We start from the raw sequence: 22,036 nt of genomic DNA, 5'->3' as shown, positions 1-22,036 counted from the left end.
GTGTCGAGATATCGCCCCGTGTCAGTCTCCCCCGTCTGCGTTTAGATGCCGACGTTGGCGGTGGGAGTCTTTCAGTCCAAGAGGCAAAAGAAAAATGGTGGGATGATAACAAAGCAGTAGTGTTACAGCTCTGCCACAGTGTTGGACTAGGCATGAATATGATTACTGTCACTTTGCTTTTATGCCTTTTTCCTACACCTCAGGGAGTAAAAACTGATATACATTCTGAAGATAAACAAAGTCAGGAGATTTGGAAACAAAAATATTATAATAAAAGATTGCTTCTTGTGCTGTCGAAACAGTTTTTGTTAGTTTATGATACTTTCACAGTATTTATATAGAACCTTGACCTGCTTTATAATAAAAAAATACATTGAAATCTCATTTATTACGATATGGGATCCTTAAATGTTTAACTATACTAAGTTGAGAAAAAAAAATATTGCCCCCAGTCTTTTGTCTCTCCTCCCATGAGGCATCCATATTTGCTGGTTGGTAAACATGAAAGTGCTGTCTACATTTATTGACATAATGTTTTATGATTTTGAGGTAATACATTTACTGCAGCTATCAGATAGCTACGGCTCAATACCATTTGGAGTGTGTGGAGTGGCCGATTGCAGCTTTAAAACTTCAAATATTTGTAGAAGAGGTCAACCAAGCTCCCAAATACCCTCTAAGCTTCTTTCCAAGAGCATTCCAGGTCAGAGTCTTTTGACCAAATTGGCTTTAGTCAGTTTATGTCTACAGAAGTGCAGGACAAAACCTGGGTAAGGACTTTCTTTATGTATAGGAAAAAGGATTGTTTTGTCACTATTATGGTACATATAAAAACAATCAGGAGTGCTGAATAATACATTTGAGAAATATACATTAATGAAACAGTATCAGATGTTTCTGACCTACCTTACATTTTAATTTAAAACTCAGTGTCCGTTCTGCATTTTTTTTAAATATATCTTTATTGGTTTTTGTATTCATACATTAACATTCAACATCTGACAATTTAAACATATGGCAATAATGAAAACAAATAATGAGAAACAGCAGCTAAGTGCTGTTAGTATGCTAACATTTAGTAGATTATGTACATTATGTACTTATTTGCTTCGTGCATGGACTTTGACATGGTTGTGTTGTCCCAGATCGCCCAAAGCCATTGGGTATTTACGGAAATTACTCTCTTTTGATTTGCAACTAGGCGGAACATTCATTGCAATAATTTTTGTTATTGTTGTTTGCCCAAAATATCGCTTGTTCGCATAACCGATACTGGCTTACTTTCTCACTTAATTTTGATTTAAAATGAAGGTGCTTTTCCTGTTTCTTGCTTGTGTGTGCTCCTTTTTTCACATGAGGTGGATATTACGCGGTGCTTCAGTTACACAGTGTTCAGATATCCCTTTACGTTCCAACACTAGCAGGATCATTTCACTGATTAGTCCCCCTCTCTCTGGCTCAAGGTGTGCTAAATGGCACATAGTGTTGCAGTGTGACTTTGGAGTTTCAACTGTGTAATGAAACAGTTCTCCTGCTTTAAACCCAAATCATCAGTTATCGGTATATTAAAGAGTGCACCTGCTTTACAGTCTCAGGACTTAGCGCTTCCTGTTTAGCACAGAAATCTCCCTCTGGACAGAGCACTTTAATTTGTTTCTCTAATGAATGCATTTTGTGAGCAGAGCCTTTGTATTTTGCATAGCCAAGGTCACATTTCATTCTTATTTTCTTTCAACTGAAACCAAATGTACAGAGTTTTGCCTTTAAGATTCTGACTAAGTTTCCACTGTGGAAGATGGAAGTATAAAAAATATAATAAAACATGCAGGACCAGGTAGTTTAGTGCCACCCTAATTTCAAAGTTAATAGTCACCCACTCAATCCTGCTTCCAAAAGTCTGTATTTATAGCCTATATTTAGCCGATTTAGACCTGGCTACGGTTTTTTCCTGCAACTTTTGCACCAAACTGAATGTTGCCCCAGTTGCAGACATGTTCACACAGTATATTCTTCCCATTTAAACCCATATGGGATTAAGTAAAAGGGATTCTCTCCTCTGACTATTCCTCTAATCTCCTCAACAATGTGTTTCTCTCCTCTTTCTCTGCTGAAATTCCACCAAGCTTGGCGATTCACCTCCTATAGTTACTGTACCACTGCACATTTCCCTCTATCTTCCTTTCTTGTATCATCCTTTTTGGTGCACGCTTCTGTATTAACCCCCATGCTGTGAAAAATGGCCACTCACTCACGACTATTTACTTCTTGTTAAAGTGGTTTAAAGATGAAAAGTCTTGATATTTGAGACCTGTATTTGTATTTGATAGCAGCTGAAATGGTGAAGACAATATAAAAATAAAAGCACAAAAATAAAAATAAATAAATAAATAAAAGTGTTTAAAAATGCTTTTTGTTATTTCATCAAAATACCTAAAATAAGTTAAATTTGAATTTAATAAGAACATTTGACACACTGATGGCAATAAAACAGTTAAGTCGCAAATGTATGACTGGTTGCCATATTTTAAAACCTTTGTTAACAATGCTTTATCACTCAGCATTTTTTTGTCAGGTATAATGAAAACAAATTCCTTATATTGCTGTGTTGAACCAATTAAAACGATGTGCACTCAAGAGAAAGAGAAAACTCACTGGTTGAAATGTGTCTTTTCTATTATGGATACTTTCTGGTCTACAATATGCTCACCAACACTGGCATCAAGGACATATGCACTGTGTAAGGGAGGGGGTGTCCTGGAGAGCTACTTCCCTGCATGTTTTAGGTTTCTCCCTACTCTAACACAATGATCTGTCTCATTTGTGTGTTGCTGTTCTTTCTGTTAGATTACAGTAACTTCCACAATGCAGACAGATAGTCGCCATGTTTAAAGTACTTTATTAATATAATAAATTCAAGGAAACAGCTAAAATGCAGGGGCCTTTTACCTTATCAACTGGAACATACCATCTGCTTAGGAAGAGAGACACAGATGCAGCATCAATCAATAATAAACATTGATCTAAGATTTCTTATTTTCATATGAAACAGTTTCCCTGTAGGCACACATGGGTGCACAAACTTTTCACAGAATGTAATTTACTTGTTAGAAATTGTACCTATTCTCCCACAGCCTAACAGCAACCAGTCCCTAATTGCTACCAGGACCTTAATGATGTACACCTGTTGTTGCTTTCCCTGATTCCTTGATTGTATTCACTGAATGACATAGCATGATGGTTACATTTCAGTCTTAGTATTGTGCATGATGGCTCACTGTCATATAGTCATGGCTTACTAAAATGACTTACCTAAACTGATCCTATAATAGGGTCATAGATAACATTACAGTATAAGTCATGCATGGTTTTCCTGGTATGATAAGTCAAACTGTCTCATCAATGATTACACCACTAATGGGTTTTTCGTGTTGAATGGCTTAGTCTGAAAGCATAGAGCCATAGGTTTACAATGCAGTACCATCACATTGAATGGTGTTCACTACAGGCTGCTTTAATCAAGAATAGAAGCTTTTAACCTCTAAGACATTCTAAAACACATACTGCATATTCATATACCAGCTGGCCAGATATTAGAAAATGCTCCCAAGACTTTTATATAGCCACATTTCACCAGAAAATTATGTAAGTCTAATTGCCGAAAAAAAGTCCCAGCTTGCCATATACATGTGGATGACTTTGTGGTTAAATTGTGAGCTGAAATCTTTTTTTTTTTTTTAAATCCTGTCTCGCACATGCACATATCTATTGAATTAATTTTCCAATCACCTTTATTTTCATGGGAAAACTTTTATATGGTATTTGCAGATTGTTTTTCTTTCTAAAAGTTCTCCCATTAAAACAACAGACGTTTGTAGCAGAAACTGAAATACATAATCAAGGGTTGATTAATCATAAATGCATCACCAAATAGGACAATCAAGTAGAAAACAACTGAAGGCTGCATTGTACTCATGATAGGTTGTGCCTTTTGACTATTCTGTTTATGGAGGCAATGATTGATGCCTGAAGCAAGTCAGCTGGTTGATACAGAATATTTATTTTCAGGAGTAGAAGTACAATATAGCAGGATCATGACTGATTATTTTATAGGCAACACCTCCATCTGGCAGAATATAGCTGATGCATTTGATTTTTAAGAGATATTTATGGCCTATATTGCAGTGGTATGTGGTGTGGCATGTTTTACAACAGCAAGTTTCAGCAGGTTGATTACTGAAGATGGTGCCCATCATATTTGCCTGTGAATACCTATTTCTAGCAGGAACATATTGATTGTTTACAAAAAAAGGCGCACGGTTGCAAGAAGCAGCACCTCTGAAATCCTTAATTAGACATAGAAACCTGGATACTCGAGGAATGTTTCAGCCCTTTGAAGTCAACCCACTCTGGGATAGAAAAATAAATAAATAATGAAAAATTAAAAAAAAAATAGAGTGCTTCTCAGAGGAATATAATACTTCAAGAGCACACATTTCTCTCACTCTCCCATGTTCTCATAAGCCATGGGGGACGCGCTTAACAGTATATAATTACTTCAACCTGCAGCTGTGCAATACTGTCTGAAAGGTAAACTTACCAGAAATTCCCTGTGAGAGGCCATCTTATTTTTGTTCTTTGAAAACAGGAGTTCTTTGATGGTGGGAATGCAGTCATCTTCACTGCAGGTACCCTGTTTTAGAAACTTCCTATCAATCAAATGGAAACAGATGAAAGTGTTATCTTGAGGCGAAGCCAATGGGAATATGTGTATCTGGTTAAGTACAACATTTGTATAGAATATTTTCAGTGTGACTCGTATAGGCAAGGAAACCCTTTTACTAGAATATACCCCAGACACTTTCAAGTATATCTTTTTTGCTTTTGTATGTGGAACTTATGAGAACCTTAAATTTAGAAACACATATTCCACAGCACACTGTACAGCACACTGGTTAATCTCCTAGGAACCCCTTCTTCGATCCTGGTTGTTTTAGTACTCCATTGCACACCTGAATTTAGTGATGCAGGCTTTAGGCCAGGTTCATTGTCATTCTTCGAAGGAAGTGTGGAGGGAAACTTGTCAGCATTCACCTTCTCATCTGGGATCCTAGGCAACTCAGTCCTCGGCTCTGTGACTGTGTTTCTCGACTTCTCCTGTGTACCATTTCTACGCCAACAACCCTCAGGTCTGTTTCTCTCAATCACCTACGAACACTCAGGTTGAGGTGCATGTCTCTGTGTGCCTTGGAGGCAGATAGATCATACTCAATCTCAACAAGACTGAGCAGCTTTTTCCCCCCAAAAAAGGTCCTGACCTCTTTAGGCCTTATGTGTCACTGTGCACTGGAACATAGCACCAAAAATAAAGGTATTACCCTGAAGGACAAACAGTTCTGTAAGCCTGCTGGAAGCAGTGATCCTGTCGGGGCTATGAGAGGTGATCAGTCTGCTAAATCAGAAGTTTAGAATCTAAGCAAAATATGAATTAGTAATGTGTGAATGTACAAAGGATGTGCACTAACTTCCAACCTCACATTTATTTATATAGACTACATTTTCATCATATTTGGATCTTCATCACATCAAAATTACCCTTTTACAAAAAAACACGCTGATAGGCTGCAGGACCGGACCGGGATTCAAAAGCTGCGACACCGGAAGTGCAACAATGTAAAATGTCTGTTTTAGCCATCAAAAGGTGGTTAGGGTAAGGCATGAAAAACACTTAGTTCGGATTAGGAAAAAAAGCTGTAACAGATAGGAAAGCGGCCGTAAAAAATTGCTAAACCGGAAGTGCAACAACACACAAAAAACGTGGTTAGGATGAGAAAAAAGGCAGTGGATTTGTTCAGTACGGATGAGAATTGAACCCCGCTACCCTGGTTTAAAGTCCTGTGTTTTAGGAAGATTAGTCTATAAAATGCCAGAAAATAGTGGAAAATGCTCATCTATTTCCCAGAGCTTCAGCTTCTTGTTTGGGCCTATGAGACTATGAGTCCAAAATGCAGTTATTAAACTCTCTGAAAGATCCTCACATTTAAGCTGGGACTGGCAATTTTTGTTTGATAATTGACTTAAATATCCATGTTATTAATAAGATAATGGGTTATTCTGTCTGGTTTTGCTCTTGCGTGCTCCAAGGCCTTGTTCTTGGCCCTACTTTGTTTTTGTAGTATAATGTATGCTACCATTGAGCCTTATAATTTATTGTTTTATTATAGCTTTTCATATCTATGTAAATTACATTCAGTTGTATTTCCATCACATGTATCTTGGCCAACAAAGTGACCTAAAAGATCCTGAAATCTACAAGACGCAGTATGCCCCAACTGCTCCTCTAGTCCCTCGAGAAAATAGTAGCTGGTCTCACCTTCATCATCCCCAATTTTCATCAGCCACTCCTGGACACCTATTCATTGAGTCAGTCAGTCTTTACCTGCTGTCTCTAAAGGGTTTCCAGCTGCAGAAGGACCCTCAAAACTTCAGTAAGCAGAGTCACTCACTTTTCAAGGCCTTACCATCAACTTCTACTCTCCTAATCACTTCACCTCTCCCCTCTCCACACTGGAATTGCTCTCAAACATCTACTTTATCCCGCCTAAGCTTGTTAAAGTTCCTTTTTCTACCACACCGAAATTGTAATTCTGCGGTTGCATGAATAATGTCAGGAATGTATGGCTGTGAGTCTAAGGCTACATTATTAATGGCTAAAATTCACTTTGTGTATAAGATGGTAGTTAAAATTCAGGGCTTTCTACACAAGCTATGTTTTAAACGTATGATGAAGCTTTATGAAGTGACAACTCAATTTGCATACGACTTTCTTTCTATCACAGAAAAATTCTAGATTTTCTTTAAAAAAAACACTCTTTCCCTTCACCTACTGAAATGATATCGCTGCATTTAGTTTTTTTTCTTAAACAAGGTAAGTCTTTTGAACCTGCCAATGTATTCTTGAATGAACTTCAAATTCTATTCCAAAGTATGTGTTGAGAAACCTTTTCATTTTTTGATCACAGTCACAGCAATACACCCTGAGCAATTTTGCAGATACTAAGGTTTCGTGCAGAGCTCAAAATCAATATCAAATGATAATACAACAAAGAACAGACCCAACATGAATTTACATATCTGTGCCCTGTCAGGTTTTCCTTTCAGCTTAAACTTTGAACTGAGATGTTTGAAGTTGCACTAATTTCCAAGGCGGTTGCATCATTATTCTGTCAAAAAAACCTGAAGGAAAAGAAAAAAGGAGTGAACTTGTGACTTCAGGTTTTGCTCTTGAAAACCAGGTATATTGAAAATTGGAAATGGTTGGATTCAATCATAGTCACATTAAAGTAGATGTACGTGGCGTGCTGTGTGAAAAGGGGAGGATGTGCCAGACAGAAAATAGAAAAGATTTGTAATGACAGCCTTCATGTGATATGTATTATGTAAATAATAATAGACTGAGATAATAACAAGGCCCCAGCTACCACAGGTAATTGTAGATTGGCTAAAATGTTGAGCTTAGTTCTCAAATGAATATTTAATAATTAGCACAGTACACAACATAATTGGTCTGTAGGAGAAAGCACATGACATCCACAATAACAGCAACTGCTGCTCAAGGCATAGGATACTTATTTGCTTTATTTTACAAAAAAATAAGCCATTTAATGTGGACAGTGTGTTTAATACAGGGCCAGAACAATCTGCTACAGGGTCCCTTCACAAAAATTAGCTGGGGGCCCCAACTGGACCTCCTACTGTTTTTTTTTCTCACTCTATACATACTTGACTAACCACAAATGTATTCAGGACTAGTATGCACCATATATATTTAACCCATTTGGGCCTAAATCGCCTGGGAAAATGCCTGTAAAACCTATTTTCAGATAACCCCCTAAAACCTGAAGTTTTGCTGGAAATTTAATAGAAATGTCAACACCTACTTAAAATTGATTTCTCAGGCTCTGTAGCAGATAAAAATGAAATTCAAAACGCATTTGAAAGCTTATACTTCTGGCTTTCCCGATCAGTTGAGTTCATTTGTCCAAACCTTCAATAAAGTTTTAAGAAAATGTCTATATGTCTATATTGTAAATTACATTGGACTGTAAGCTACTTACAGTTGAATGTGATGATGACTGAGTAAGAATCCAATGCATAATACTAATACATGCCCATTAGCAAGGTGTAAACATCATACTCTATTGGAAGAAATAGACATAGGTCTCATTAACTTACTGTAGTAATAATAATAATGATAATATGTTGCACTTCAGGGTACTCAACGATGCATAAAGTAATATAAGACATAAACAGTCATGATTTCATGTATCATCACCACAATCAGTTAGTATAATTATTGTTAATACCTCCAGATAGCCACAAATCTGTCCGGTTTCAAAGCCTGCAAAATCATCTTCCTCATCTTTGTCGTCTAAAAATATATTTCTCCGGATCAGCAATAAAATTGTTGGTGCTATCTTCATCAAGATCGCTTCCTTCGCTAACTTCTGAGCTGCCTCTGTTATAGTTGTCTTCTGCCATGATTTCAAAGCTCTGGAAAAGTCCCATGTGGCATTGTGACACTCCCTCATGTATATTCTGATGCATTTTATAGGCAAAGAGATTGGAAATATGTATATTTCCCAAATTCCTGAAGACCTCACTTATCATCATCAGTGTTTGCAGTGCAGTTGTTGTCAAAATATTGCCCTCAACAGATGTACTTTTCAATTTAAATTTCTTCATGAGCATTACATACTGAAGCCGCGCATGCAGTGGCCAAAGGTTTTCCCGTGCACATTGCAGAAATCCTTGAGTTTGAGAATGTTTTGATGCTGCTACTGTAGATAGGCTGTCTAAATCCTATTTATATCGCCTTATTTCATTTTTAACATTTCATATATCTCTGAGAGGAGTAAAAACTTCATCACAAATTTCTCTAGCGAACATAATTAGAGCAAAGGCCAAACACACATTAAAGATGTATAATGTGTGATATATAATATGTTCTTACTTCTATATTAAGAACCATAGATCAATGCAAAACAGCAAAAAGCTTACAGGGACTTATTTGGGAGGCATTCAATCTTATTGTATAATTGAATGATTTGCAAGCCATTTTACGAGGCTCTAAGTTAATGCAACATATCCCTAGTGAAATATTTTTGTTCAGTAAAGCAGAATAGACAATGTCATTGCAACAGAACAGTGTTCCGTCTGCTTTCTTGCTCATTGTTTTTACCACCCATTAGGACATTCTTAGACAGTTTGGGGTGTAGAAATGAGTTAGAAGCTAATGTGAGTTAGGATTGTGCCGTTTAGCTGGATCTTTTTCAGGGGGTGCGTTTGAAAAATACAACAGCTCAACAATATCTAAGCAGCAATAGAACCTCACAAAATGTGCTCGGGGGGATATCAAATGGATGAGGCTGCATTTAATTTTCTTTGAGGTGGCCCTGACAATAAAGTGTGGCTCAAGGTGATAAGAAGAGAAGAGCCGAAGCACATCATTTCAGTTATGTAAACCATTGGAGGGATACAGTGGGCATTCTCCTACACTTTGCGTGCGTGCGTGCGTGCGTGCGTGCCTGTGTGCGTGTGTGTGTGTGTGTGTGTGTGTGTGTGTGTGTGTGTGTGTGTGTGTGTGTGTGTGTGCTCTCAGCAGGTGCAGTACATTAAAGTCATTTTTGCTTCTTCTAAGCTATATAATTAATTTCTCTCCTCCAGCAAAATACTATTAAAGAAGTGTTACCAAAAAGATCTAATGAAACAGCAGAAAGGGTGTTTTTTATATCATTATTTTTAGAGCATATTCAAATGAAACAGGTGAAATCATACCTCTGATTTTTTCCCCTGCTTAGGTCTGGAGGCGATACCCTAAATCTGTCGTTCACCACCAGGAAAACTTTCCATCACAGCTATTTTTTAAAACCGTATCAGGCAGGTTGGTGCACAATCCAGCATGTCTGTACTTACCGCATAGTCTTCCCTCACCACTGCTTGACCTTGATACTTTAAAGTAACTAAGCCCTCCCAGAAGTCTGTTTTGTCAGTCACTAGTCATCCTCATCTCCATCCTTAATCTAGAGTAGCAGTTATTCCCCAAATCCCATCACAGCCCTCAACCAAAAGCCGGCAGCTCCCAACACTGAGTCAAGAGGAGACAAGATATTTTCTGACAATGGGGGAAAAAAAGCAGGGAGGGGTGTGCAGGTTGAAAGCTGTCAACTAGCCATCAAGTACAGTTTGCATCAAATGTGTATCATAATAACAAATAGACTTTATTTTTTTCACTACTCTTGTGGTTTTAGCGTTGTGTGTTCGTTAGTGTGATAAATATGATGTCTTTGTTGTCCCAATTAGAAACTTGCCCATTAAATGTTATCAACCCTGGTTCAAGTCTCCCCAATTAAGACATTCCTGGATGTTCAGCAAGCATCAGGAGTGAAAAATAGCACACCGTATTTGGGTGACTATAATATTAACAAGCTGTTTAATTATGTTACCTTAAATGCATAATGATGTGTTATTAATTTTCAGAGCAATTTTGCTAACTGACGAACCATATCGAGAGTGCAGAGGTGTAAAAATGGGTCAGCAAAAGCTAATGTACTGGGGCATAAAGATTAATCACGAGTTACATTTTAATATGGTACTATGAGTTATACTGTTATTTATTCATTTATTTCACTCGGGTGTGTGTACAAACAGTAGGAGTGTTTGTGCAGTAAACTACACTTTTAATTAATACGAAGCAGAAGTGTGAGGCTAAAATAAGAGATCAATTTGTGTTTTGAGCTAAATGCTACCATCAGCAGTACAAACGACAATGCTAACATGCCCATGATGTTCACTATTTAACCTGAGGCTGTTCACATTTGGAAACTAGCACACAACACATGGACAAAAGTATTGGACAAATTGAAATGTTTAACCTTATGATGTAGCTACATAGATACATAGTACCTTACTTTAGTTGGTAAAGCCTACAATAGTGAAATGTATTGGTTCAAATGGAAGTGACCAATGTACCGTTCAGTTTTGCATCCATGCGGGAGGAAATAAAGTACATATGTGAACGACTTACATATTTCTGTAGTGGTTCATATATTTTGCATGTATAAGCCTATTTCGTTTACAAGTAGAACTGACTACTTTTTCTGATATTCCTGTTATTATATTTCTCAGGAAGTGGGAAATAATTTGGGTGTATTCCCATGATTCCCGTTCTCAGGATTAAATCCTGCTGTTCCCTAATTTCACAGCAATCCATCCAATGGTTGTTGAGGTATTTCTTACTTAAAACCACAAAGCTCAACCTCGCTATAGCACCCATGTAGAATAAAAGTCAGGGGATCACCAATGTGATTAGGATTTATCATTTGAGTACCATGGGTATCTGTACCAAATTCCATGGCAATTCAGCCAATTTTTTCTTTCTTTGCTGACCAACATTGCCACTTGCACAGCAATAATGGCTGAAAAGCAAATAATTATACAAGTGGATAGTTCTTGAATAACTTTGTCATCAATAAAGGAATATGGTGGCCTGAGTCCTAAGGAAGGTCTAAAATGCATGCAGTCAATGTCCTTCCAACTGATAATGGTCAAGATCTCGATTCTCTCCAGGCACCCTTAAGTAATAAAACACCAATATTCTGTAAAGTGCATTATCCTGTGATGTAGACTGCAGTAAATGTTGGTCCTTCGTCAACAGAATTAGAAATTATGTAGCATGATGGATTAAAATGGCTCTTACACAGCCTCAGTCGGATGATCATATCTGGCCTTGCCTCTTATGGAATATTGCCAGTATCTCAGTTCCACAGTGGATGGGGAATTTTAAGCAAGATGGATTTCCATGTATTTTATTCCTTTGAAGGTTACGGGAGGTTGAAGCAGAGTTACATGTGCACACACTCAGTTGCACACACACACGCACGACACTGCTTTTTACAAGGCGGAGTATTTGAGGTTCTGAGTTGATGAACAACTCCAGGCCGAGGACTGTATTTAATTGGTTTGTGAGACATTCCAAGCTTGGAGATTAATTAAAAATGTAAGAATGTGATGTGAAAGTGCAAGAAGAAAAAAACAAAACAGCTTCTCTGAGATTTGGCATCCATAATCCCAATATATGAACCGTTATTTTTTTCTTATGCACCCACTGTGACATAGCAGTACCAAAGCAGGTCATTTTCTCACATGTCTTTTACCAACTTTTTTTTACTAATTTTTCATGACCTTTCACTACAAGGAAGTAGATGCAAAATGGATCATGCTTGTTAGTGTATTCTTTTTTTTTTGCTGTACCTTGGTACAAATGTAAGTTTTTAAATTAGTCTGTTGTTCTTCTACTCTGGCATTCAGTTCAAGATGAGTTCAAGTTCACACATCTCATACAGGCGCTACATCCATTGGACATTTCTTCAATACTACAGTGTCTAATTTCCCATCTTGTAAGAGGAAGGGAGGATTGAAACACATTTCAGCTGTCAGGATGTCGCAAATGCTTATGAGAAGTACGCTGATATATTCTTCAACAAATTCTACAAACAGTCTCAAACCAACAATGATATTCTTCGACATTTTAGCTATACATGTCAGCCTGATTTAGCTTATTTCTCTGTGCCATAGAGCTCCATTATTGGCCAACTAAAAACACATCAATGGGCCACACAGATACATTGGGTGACATGTTTATGCACACAGTTTATTTTCAACCAATCCCACACACTCTGTTATGCTGCCACTTTTTAAATACCCACACATGCACATAACGTGTTTTAATCCACATCTTAACATAGTCCCCAATATACAATTTACTCTTGTTTGAGCATGCTTTGGTCAATAAAATACAGCGCTTACCTGTCTTCTAAAATTAAGTTGCACTTTATTATGTAATGTGTTTATTTGTAATTCATTATGACTTATATTTTATACTTATATCAGGAATGGAGGGGGCTCAGGGCTACATAGTAGTACAAGTGCAACATATGGGACAATAGAGATGGGCAGAGATGGGTTCATGGGCTTTATCAACAAGACAAATGTAGACTACCAAAGAAAAAAAAGACTTCACACATATTGCTATATTTCATCTTCCTCTGAGGTACAACCACCGATTTGCCTTTTCCCTTTTTGTCAGTCAAGTTAATGATCCCTTCTACAGAGACAACAGTGCCAAAGATTCTTCCCATCTCTATCCTCCTCCATCTAGTTGGTAAACAGTGAAGACGTTGGCGGTGTAAATGTTGGCACAGACAACATCACCAGAGACCAAACATGTTTAGATCTGGACCAGGAAATGCAATACATCTACTGTGATATTTTGTACTTTCCTGCTTAGCCCTGCCTGTCCATTTATATGCATTTCTATCATGTCAGTGTTCTGGGAGGCCCACCAAGAATGCTGGCAGAGCATATGAAATTTTTCTTATAACTTGTTTAACAAGCATCACCATGGATGGCTATCGTTCAGTTTACAGGGTCCATTTCTAAATTGACTTCATATTTATCTTGCGCTATTCCCCCTTTATACTTTTATACCTTTTTATAGTAAAATAGTTCCCCCTCTGATAGTGTGCCATTACCTCAAAGTCATCAAGTTATCTTTTTTATCTATTTTTTTTATTTCATTAGGGTTCCGTAGGCATTAACATGTAATTTCAAGTTTTACCGTGCATGACATAAAGCTGTCAGATGTACTCAATGAAATTAATTACTCAATCAAATCCTAATGATGAAAGCTCATTAATTGCTAAAAAGCAAAATGCATACTGATTAATTGAGATAGGGCACTCAAAATAGCATCTTTTAAAAGCAGGACAGTGTAGATCTTTTTCATTTTCTTCACTTTTTTTTTCCTTTTTTGATTCTGCTGTGGACCAGTTTTCAATAAATTCTTCTAAAATCCAACCAGAGAAAACCCTCAAGCATTCTTGTCATGCTACATTTTATACCCTAACCCCCTTATCTATAATAATAATAATAATAATAATAGAGCTTAGACCGCCACCCACCAATTTAAGCTTCTTTGTTCATTTCACTGTAATACGTTTCATTTACATGACACTCTCTCTTCATTCCTTTTTCCAAAGCTCCTCCTGGTTTCCCCTCTCTCATTCACTTATTGTTTTACTTTAACCACCAGCATCAAACAGATGGGGCGACAGTGACAGCGACACACTGCTCGGGCAGCTGTGCAAGTGTGTAGACAAGAGGTAATGAATAATCAGCCACCAGCCTCCAACTGCTTTATATTAATAGCTAGGTGTTCTAATTACATTTTCACAACTTGTTGGGTCTATATAACCAAACATGAGTCTGGTGGATAATGGAAGAATAACAGTTACTTCAGTTTCAATGCCAAAGGGTTTTTCAGTGCTGGAACCCATTCAAAAAGCTATTTTAGTTATTTGATTTATAGACTTGAATATTAAAATGAGTACACAATAGAAATAAATAACACCACACTAAGATAATTGGATTATGCTGCAGCAAAACAAATCCAGCCTATGTTTCATTCTTTTTTTTTTGTTTTCACCTGAGGCACAGAAATATAAAATTAATTTCTTGGACTTAACATCCAAGTTCGTCCAATAACAATATAATATAGAGTTCTCCAAGGTCGCCGCTGAGCATTCATTGTTGCTGCTTTTGACATGATTGTACTTGACTCCACTTGGCAACGCGTCCAAGGCACACAACAATTGCAGTTTTGGAAAACAACCTTGATGTATTATGTCTCTGGAGGGTTATATTGCTTTCTCCGGCTTGTACTGTACCACTGCTCTGCAAAAAGAAAAAGCAACTAGATGCTGCTTATTGCTCACACTCTACCTGGCAAAACTTAAATGTTGAATAGTACAGCCATGTGTCAAAGCAATTTATTCTTTACAAGAATGGCTTATTTTGAATTTGCCATACAGGAAAACCTTTAACAAAACAAATGTACTTTTGTTTGTTTAGATTTGTCCGTCTATAAGATATATTTTATCATGTATGACAAAAATAGGACAATAATTTGGATGATGATCCCAGGGTCAAACTTCTATGAGTAACACAAGCTGAAAATTCACTTTTTGGTGTGAACACATCATAAAACACACGCATCAAGAGGACATTGCACTTTAAATTTAAATTAAAATTTAAATTAAAAATCTAACAACTAACTTCCTATGAAGGTATTAGGTATTAGTTTATTTAAAAGAGGACAGTGCAATTTCATAAAACACATGATTACACATGGTTAAAAAAATCCAGAATTAGCCAGAAGGCTAGTTTTCATCTGTAGTCCCCTGGCCATGATAAGAAAAGGCAATAAAAATTACAATTTAAAAAGAAGAAAATAAAATAATAAAGAAAAAAAGAACACAACGCATGTACAGTATAATACAAAATACATATGCAAACACTTACTATCCAATTAAAAAAAACAACAACATCACAACATGACATTTTATCATAACATCAAAACATCACAACAGGCTTATATTTTAGTGTTGGCAGCTGTAAGTGTTGATAAGCCACATTTTCATTTTTTTTTTGTGAAGGCCTTGTATGTTGTAAGCAGTTTAACCTCCTCGGGTACTGAGTTCCGCACATTTGCACTCCTTACTGACCAGGCCAACTTACTGAAAGTGCTCCTGCGCAGAGGTATATAACAGAGCCTTGAGTGACAATCTCAAGGCTATTTATTTGGCTGATTTACTCTGCCAGAGGATCTGGAGTCAATTTATGCAGTACTTCAAGATCAGTTTTAAGTCTGCAAATGTGTGAAAACTGCCCCATTTTATTTAATTTAAAATACTAATTTTTTTTTTTTTAATTGCACAGTGATGATAGTGCCTAGGTTTTTTATCCATGACTTTAAGTGCTTGTTTGTAAAATATTTCCAATGTTGTTGCTGGTCAAGCAATAGTTGAAGTGGCTGAAAATCATCGAATGCAAATACATTTTTGCAGTTGACATTTAATTTTGAATTGCACGGAAATTTGAGAGATTAAACTTGATTATTTTACACAATTTGCCAATATGGGCTTTAATGGAAAGCTGTGAATCTATTATTATCCCAAGATATTTATATTGGCTGACGATTTGTATTATTTCTCCATCAACATGTATGATCCTCTATTTGTTTTAGTGAAATACAGTACATGCCTACAGTTTTAGAAAAGTTTAGCTGGAAACAGCACTCCGGCAACCAAGCTGTAACACAGGACATTGTTTTAATGAGTTAGGCGGCAACAGCCTCTTTGGTGTGACCATGAACAAAGAAAACTGTGTCGTCTACATACATTAAGCATTCAGTTTCAGAACAAACAGTGGGAAAATCATTAACATAAAGAGTAAATAAAAGGTGCTGCTGTTCAAGTGATGGACAATCTGCTGTGCTACCCATTTTTCTGTGATTTTGGAAATGGACAGAAGAATGATTATTGGGCGGTAGTTATGCATAGAAATTAAGTCACCAGATTTAAAGACAGGGGTAACGATAGCAGATTTCCAGGCCTTTGGAAAGTGACCCGATGAAATTGAAAGATTAATGATTGAGGCAATAGGAGTGGCAAGAGCTGAAACTTTATATTTGAGCATGTTTGGGTCCATTCCAAAAACATCCTTTGCTTTAGATGGTTCGAGTGATTGAATTCGTTAACTTTAGTTTCAGTAAATTTTTGTAATGGTAAAGGACTGCGTTGCAGACAATGCATGGTATTCCCTCCTTTGTTTTACTGTACAATTATCAGAAATTTCTGACAGACTTAATGAAGTAGTTGTTGAAAGCATCAGCAATCACTTGAGATTCATCTTCAACCGCTTGTCCCTGTCGGGGTCGCAGGGGGCTGGAGCCGATCCCAGCTCACATCGGGCGTGATGCGGGGTACACCCTGGACAGGACGCCAGTCTATCACAGGGCACATAGAGACAAACAGAGACAGATAATCATTCACACCTACGGGCAATTTTAGAGTCATCAATTAACCTAACACGTGCATGCCTTTGGACTGTGGGAGGAAACCAGAGAACCCGGAGAACACCCACACAGACACGGGGAGAACATGCAAACTCCACACAGAAGGGCCCCAGGAACCAGGAACCCTCTCGCTGTGAGGTGACAGTTGCTAACCACCACACTACCGTGTAGCCTCTGCCAAGATATTTCCATTTAATTGAATTGCATTAGTTTTGTTTTAGTTTTGTTTTGGGAATCACCCAATAGTTTTTTTAATATAATTCCAGGTTATTTTAGAATTCCCCCTCACACTACTCAAGGAAGTAATGAAAAGGTCAGCTTTAGATTTTCTTATTTCTTTCACTACCCTATTTCTCAACAAAATAATTTGGTGTCTTCTGTTGTGTCCTAATTTGACTGACAACTTCAAAGAGTGATCTTGTTCTTTCATGAGTTTCAGAATGAGTTTATTCAACCAGGGAAGGCCATTCTTTCTAGCTTTTAGTTTAATTATCCGTGTAAATTGTATAATAATCTGTTGTATTTTGTTGGCCATATTAGAACAATCCATATCTAAATTTTTGCCAGTGAGCAATTCATCCCAGTTTACTTCTTTGATTGAATCTTGGAAGTTTTGTTGTTCCTGTTTTGGTATCCTATAGAGTTCAGTGGCAGCCAAGGGTTTGAAGTGCTTTTTATTTAATTTTCTTGTGACCATTACACGATTGTGATCCAACATTCCTGTGAGCATATTATATGTCTTCAAGATCCTTTCTGACCTAATAGTAAAAGTAAAATCAATCTGGGTGCTGGTGGAGTTTGCAGTCATTGTAGGGCCATTCATTACCTGAGTCATATCCATATCATCCATAACCTTTTTCAATTTTTTCCTAAATTTGTTAACTTCCCAATTAACATGTAAGTCACCCATTATTATCACATCTTTTGCAAGATTGAATTGTTTCAATAACATTTCCAGCTTTCAAAAAAATCCACATTTGAAGATAAATAACTACAAGAATAAAATACATTTGCTGTGACAAGGAAATAGTTAGTCCAAGAAATTCAAATCCATTATCATCTGTGACATGTATCTCATTACAATTAAGTTTCCAAGTGTCCTTGGCATAAATCATAACACCTCCTCCCTTAGAACCCTGTCTATCTTTTCTGAAAAATGTATAACCAAGTACGGATAGTATTGCTGAAAGCGAAGATTCACGAAGCCACATCTCAGATAGGCAAATTAAGTCAATATTAGAGTCAGTGAGAAGGTGATGGACCTGATCACTTTTTGTTGAAATACTAGTATATTTAAGTGCGCACAAATAATGCCTTTTGGTTTATGTGTTGAATCCCATATTAGTTTAGAGTTATTAAGGGTTTGAACCTGAATATCCATTGTTTTAATATTGCTATTTATTATTTTTTATTGGCAATGTTTGCATGTGGCTTCACACTGCTAGCTTTCACATCAGCCAAAAGACCTCCACCTACAGATGGCCCAGGTAACAGGGGCGGAGGCCCACCTAACGAAAGTGTGGGCCCAGGTAGCAAAGGTGGAGGCCCAGCTGGCAGAGGTGGAGGCCCAGCTAGCCGTAGTGAAGGCCCAGCTACCAGAGGTGCAGGCCCAGCTAGCAAAGGTGGAGGCCCAACCAGCAGTGGTGTTGGCCCAGGTAGCAGTGGTGAAAGTCCAGCTGGCAGAGGTGGAGACCAATCTAGCAGAGGTGGTGGCCCAGCTAGCAGAGGTGGAAGCCTAGCTAGCAATGGTGAGGGCCGGAAGGGCAGGACGTCAGTTATTGACCCACTCTGGCTGCTCATAGAATGAGTATTATGTGAATGTAGGGCTCCCAGCTGTGTGTCAGAATATGTGCCCATACACCAGTTAAATTACCATTTATGCTGTCAGAGTTGTAGCAGTTCTTCCATTATTTACTGTTGGCGGAGCAGCTCCAGGGTTTGTCTCTGGATGACATCATCAGTACAGGCTGTTGCAGCCCCATTCAGCTTAAAAGGAAGCTTGTCAAATCCACAGATTTCAATTGAGATACCCTGTGTTGCAACAATAACCTTTTTTTCCCCCTTTTCTGGTTGAAATCAAAGCCATCTCCTTCACAGCAACAACCAAACATGAATTGAATCCATTGATTTGACATGATGATCACATGATTTCTACACACAGTAAAAATTCAGTTTCTTTTCGGGAGTCACCCCAAAGGGATCAATAAAGAGAAGTCTAAGTCTAAAGTTCCACACTGCCCGAGCCTTCCCCATAGCTTTGGATACTATTGCTCGCTTTTGGGTGAATAAAAAATTAAGAGCCTTATCATGGAGTATTGGAAAACACTGCAAGGGTATATAAAGGTGCTCTTGAGATAGAAGCAAGCCTATCTCTGTGACAAGAGAGGAAAGGTGGTGGTGATGAAGGGGTGAAGTGTTGCGAGATGGCAGGCAGGCCATGCATATGGATGTTACAGTAGAACCAGATGGGACGGAGACAGTGACATTGTCAAGGTAGCGAACACCTGTGCATTGGCTCTCCAGGCCCCACTAGTTTGTGATCAAAGTGCCTTGTATGCATTTTTGATGAATATGTGCATCAGGCTCTGACAGCACCAAGGTGTATGACACAGCGTGACAAGTGCACTTAAGAACACAGCCACAGGGGATATCTGACCGGTGAACTGTGGTGTAATTAGACAGTAGAAGTAATGTAAACAAATACACATCAAAATTTATGGCAATCCACTCCACTTCGATTTTGATATATCTGCTGTACCAGTGGATATCTTGAACATATGGTTAGAAATTGTATTTCCAAGTATCCAAGACCCAAGACCCAACCCTTAAACCTTAGTCATGATAGGTCCAAATTATACTTTGTCTTTTTCAAACATCTATTGGGCTCGCTGTTGCGCTGTTTCAATGTGCATTGATCAAGCAGATTGTACGAAATGTATATTTTTAATGTGTGGCGTGTGAACAACTAGCAGCTGTAAGAAATACAGTGCATTAGGAGCAATGGCGGACATGGTGTGATAGTGTTATGGAGCCACAGAGGGAAGATGTTGGTGTGGTTGGATGGGTCAACTATGGACAATTGGTTTGTTTCATCCATAACAGGGGGCAACTCTCACAATTTTAACCAAGTAGTCGTTATTTTAACTACAGGTTACATCCACTGATTTTCCTCTGGCTTCTTTTCTCTCTCACTGGTACAATCTCAATATCCATGTTCACAGACTCACAGACTTTGAGGCACATTCCCGGGCTTAGGATGCACAGTCAACTGTGTCATAGACATTTTGAGGCCTTTATGAGCACTTTCTGTAAGGTCTTGTTTCTGCAGCCTGAGGGAATAACCTACAGTTCATATCCTTGTAATATTAAAACACAGGGTTATCAGGTAAGGCCCTGAAGCATTTTTTTGGTGAAAATATGGAGGACTGGCATGAGTGTTCAGCCTGAATCACTAAAATCACACAGAAACACTATTATAACATTAAGGATTTCAAATGATTCAGAAAAAAAACACATGCAATGAGATGAACAATTTTATCGTTCTGCTTCAGCACCAAACCACAGATGGACGCAGTAAGAATCTCACTGGTGAACAAATGATCTGTGAAAAGTCCATGTTTCCAGACATTTTGGATAGGTGTTAGTATTTGTTTATCTGTTCTATAAAGTGGCAGAATCTTGATTTTCACTTTATTTGTTGATTCAATCAACACACTTTACGGCTTTTAAAGCATTTAATTACATAATGCTTTGTCCTAAATCCACAACAAAATATGTTAGTATTACATTGTTGTCAAATAACACAATGAAATTAAACGATCCAATACTGATTGGTAAAGCACCAGCTTGGACATTCAATAGTAAGAGGTCCAGTGACCCTGCCATTTCCCTGAAGCTTAATTTTCACCAGTGGCACCATCTAATATAAATTCACAGATCTATATATTGTCTCCAGTAATGGACAGGAGTCAAATATCTGATCTCTTGTGAGAAAACTGTCATCCAGCATTGAGGCAAATATGGATATACCCCAGTAACAAATGCTTAGTTTATTTCCCAAAGGAGAGAGATGGGGCTGTGCTTTCCTCCTTGCATTATTTTCTTGATGGACACAGCTGGGAGGATGAGGTGGATATGCTGCTGAGAGAGAAAAGAAGAGGCATAAACTTCTAATAGGCTCTCAGATGTACAGGGACATTTAGTTCCAGAGGCTGAGGTCATTTATATCCATCCATATACCCTTTCTTGTCTCCATTTCTTTCTCTCTGGAGGGTGTTGCTCATTCACTTTGCTTCTATCTTGGCATATATGTGAATTCAAACGGGTGACCTTCCAGGAACAAGTTGCCTTTTCTAACATTAATACCAAAGCTATCCCCATTCCTCACATCTCTGAAAACACTGCTTTACTGATCATTTTACAAATAAAGATTTTGTTTCTTTGCCTAAAGGTTTGATTATTAAACAGCTAAAAAAACAACACCGGTATTGCTTCAAAAATAATAAACGACGTGCGGCTGTTGTTTAAATTCATCTTGAGAAATACAGGAGGGATAATGTACAACATCCTTTTATTATCTTGTAAAAAAACAACGAAACTATTGATTTCCATTGCTGGGTTCACACATGAGACAAAGACAACAGCTTGGCCTTGAATTACACCAGAGAGAAGAGAGACAATAGAAATCATAATTTTAAGATATCCATGTGGCACTGCTATTATACAGGATTGCTCATACTCACCATCATTATATACTTCGTACCAAATTGCACATCATTTGCTGTTCGTCATTACTGTGTATGATTTATTCACAAAGAGACACTGTTCTCTTTGAACTCGATTGGTCAAGTTTCAGTGCTGCAATCCCAGTTTTCGCAAGTGAGGTGAACCTTTAAAAAAATGCTCATTTAAAATGAGCTTAATGCAGGGTTTTCTTTAATATAGCACCGTGCAATTACTCATGATGGCACATGCTAAAGCTTGAAACTGAGACGTCTCGTGCTTGGTTTTCAATTCCATGTGGAACGCAGAAGACTTACAAGAAAATGGCATAAAAAACTAATC

This window comes from Echiichthys vipera (genome assembly GCF_963691815.1).
Source record: "Echiichthys vipera genome assembly, chromosome: 23".
Taxonomy (NCBI): domain Eukaryota; kingdom Metazoa; phylum Chordata; class Actinopteri; order Perciformes; family Trachinidae; genus Echiichthys; species Echiichthys vipera.
The sequence above is the reverse complement of the archived record's forward strand: the minus strand, read 5'-3'. Positions refer to the sequence as shown.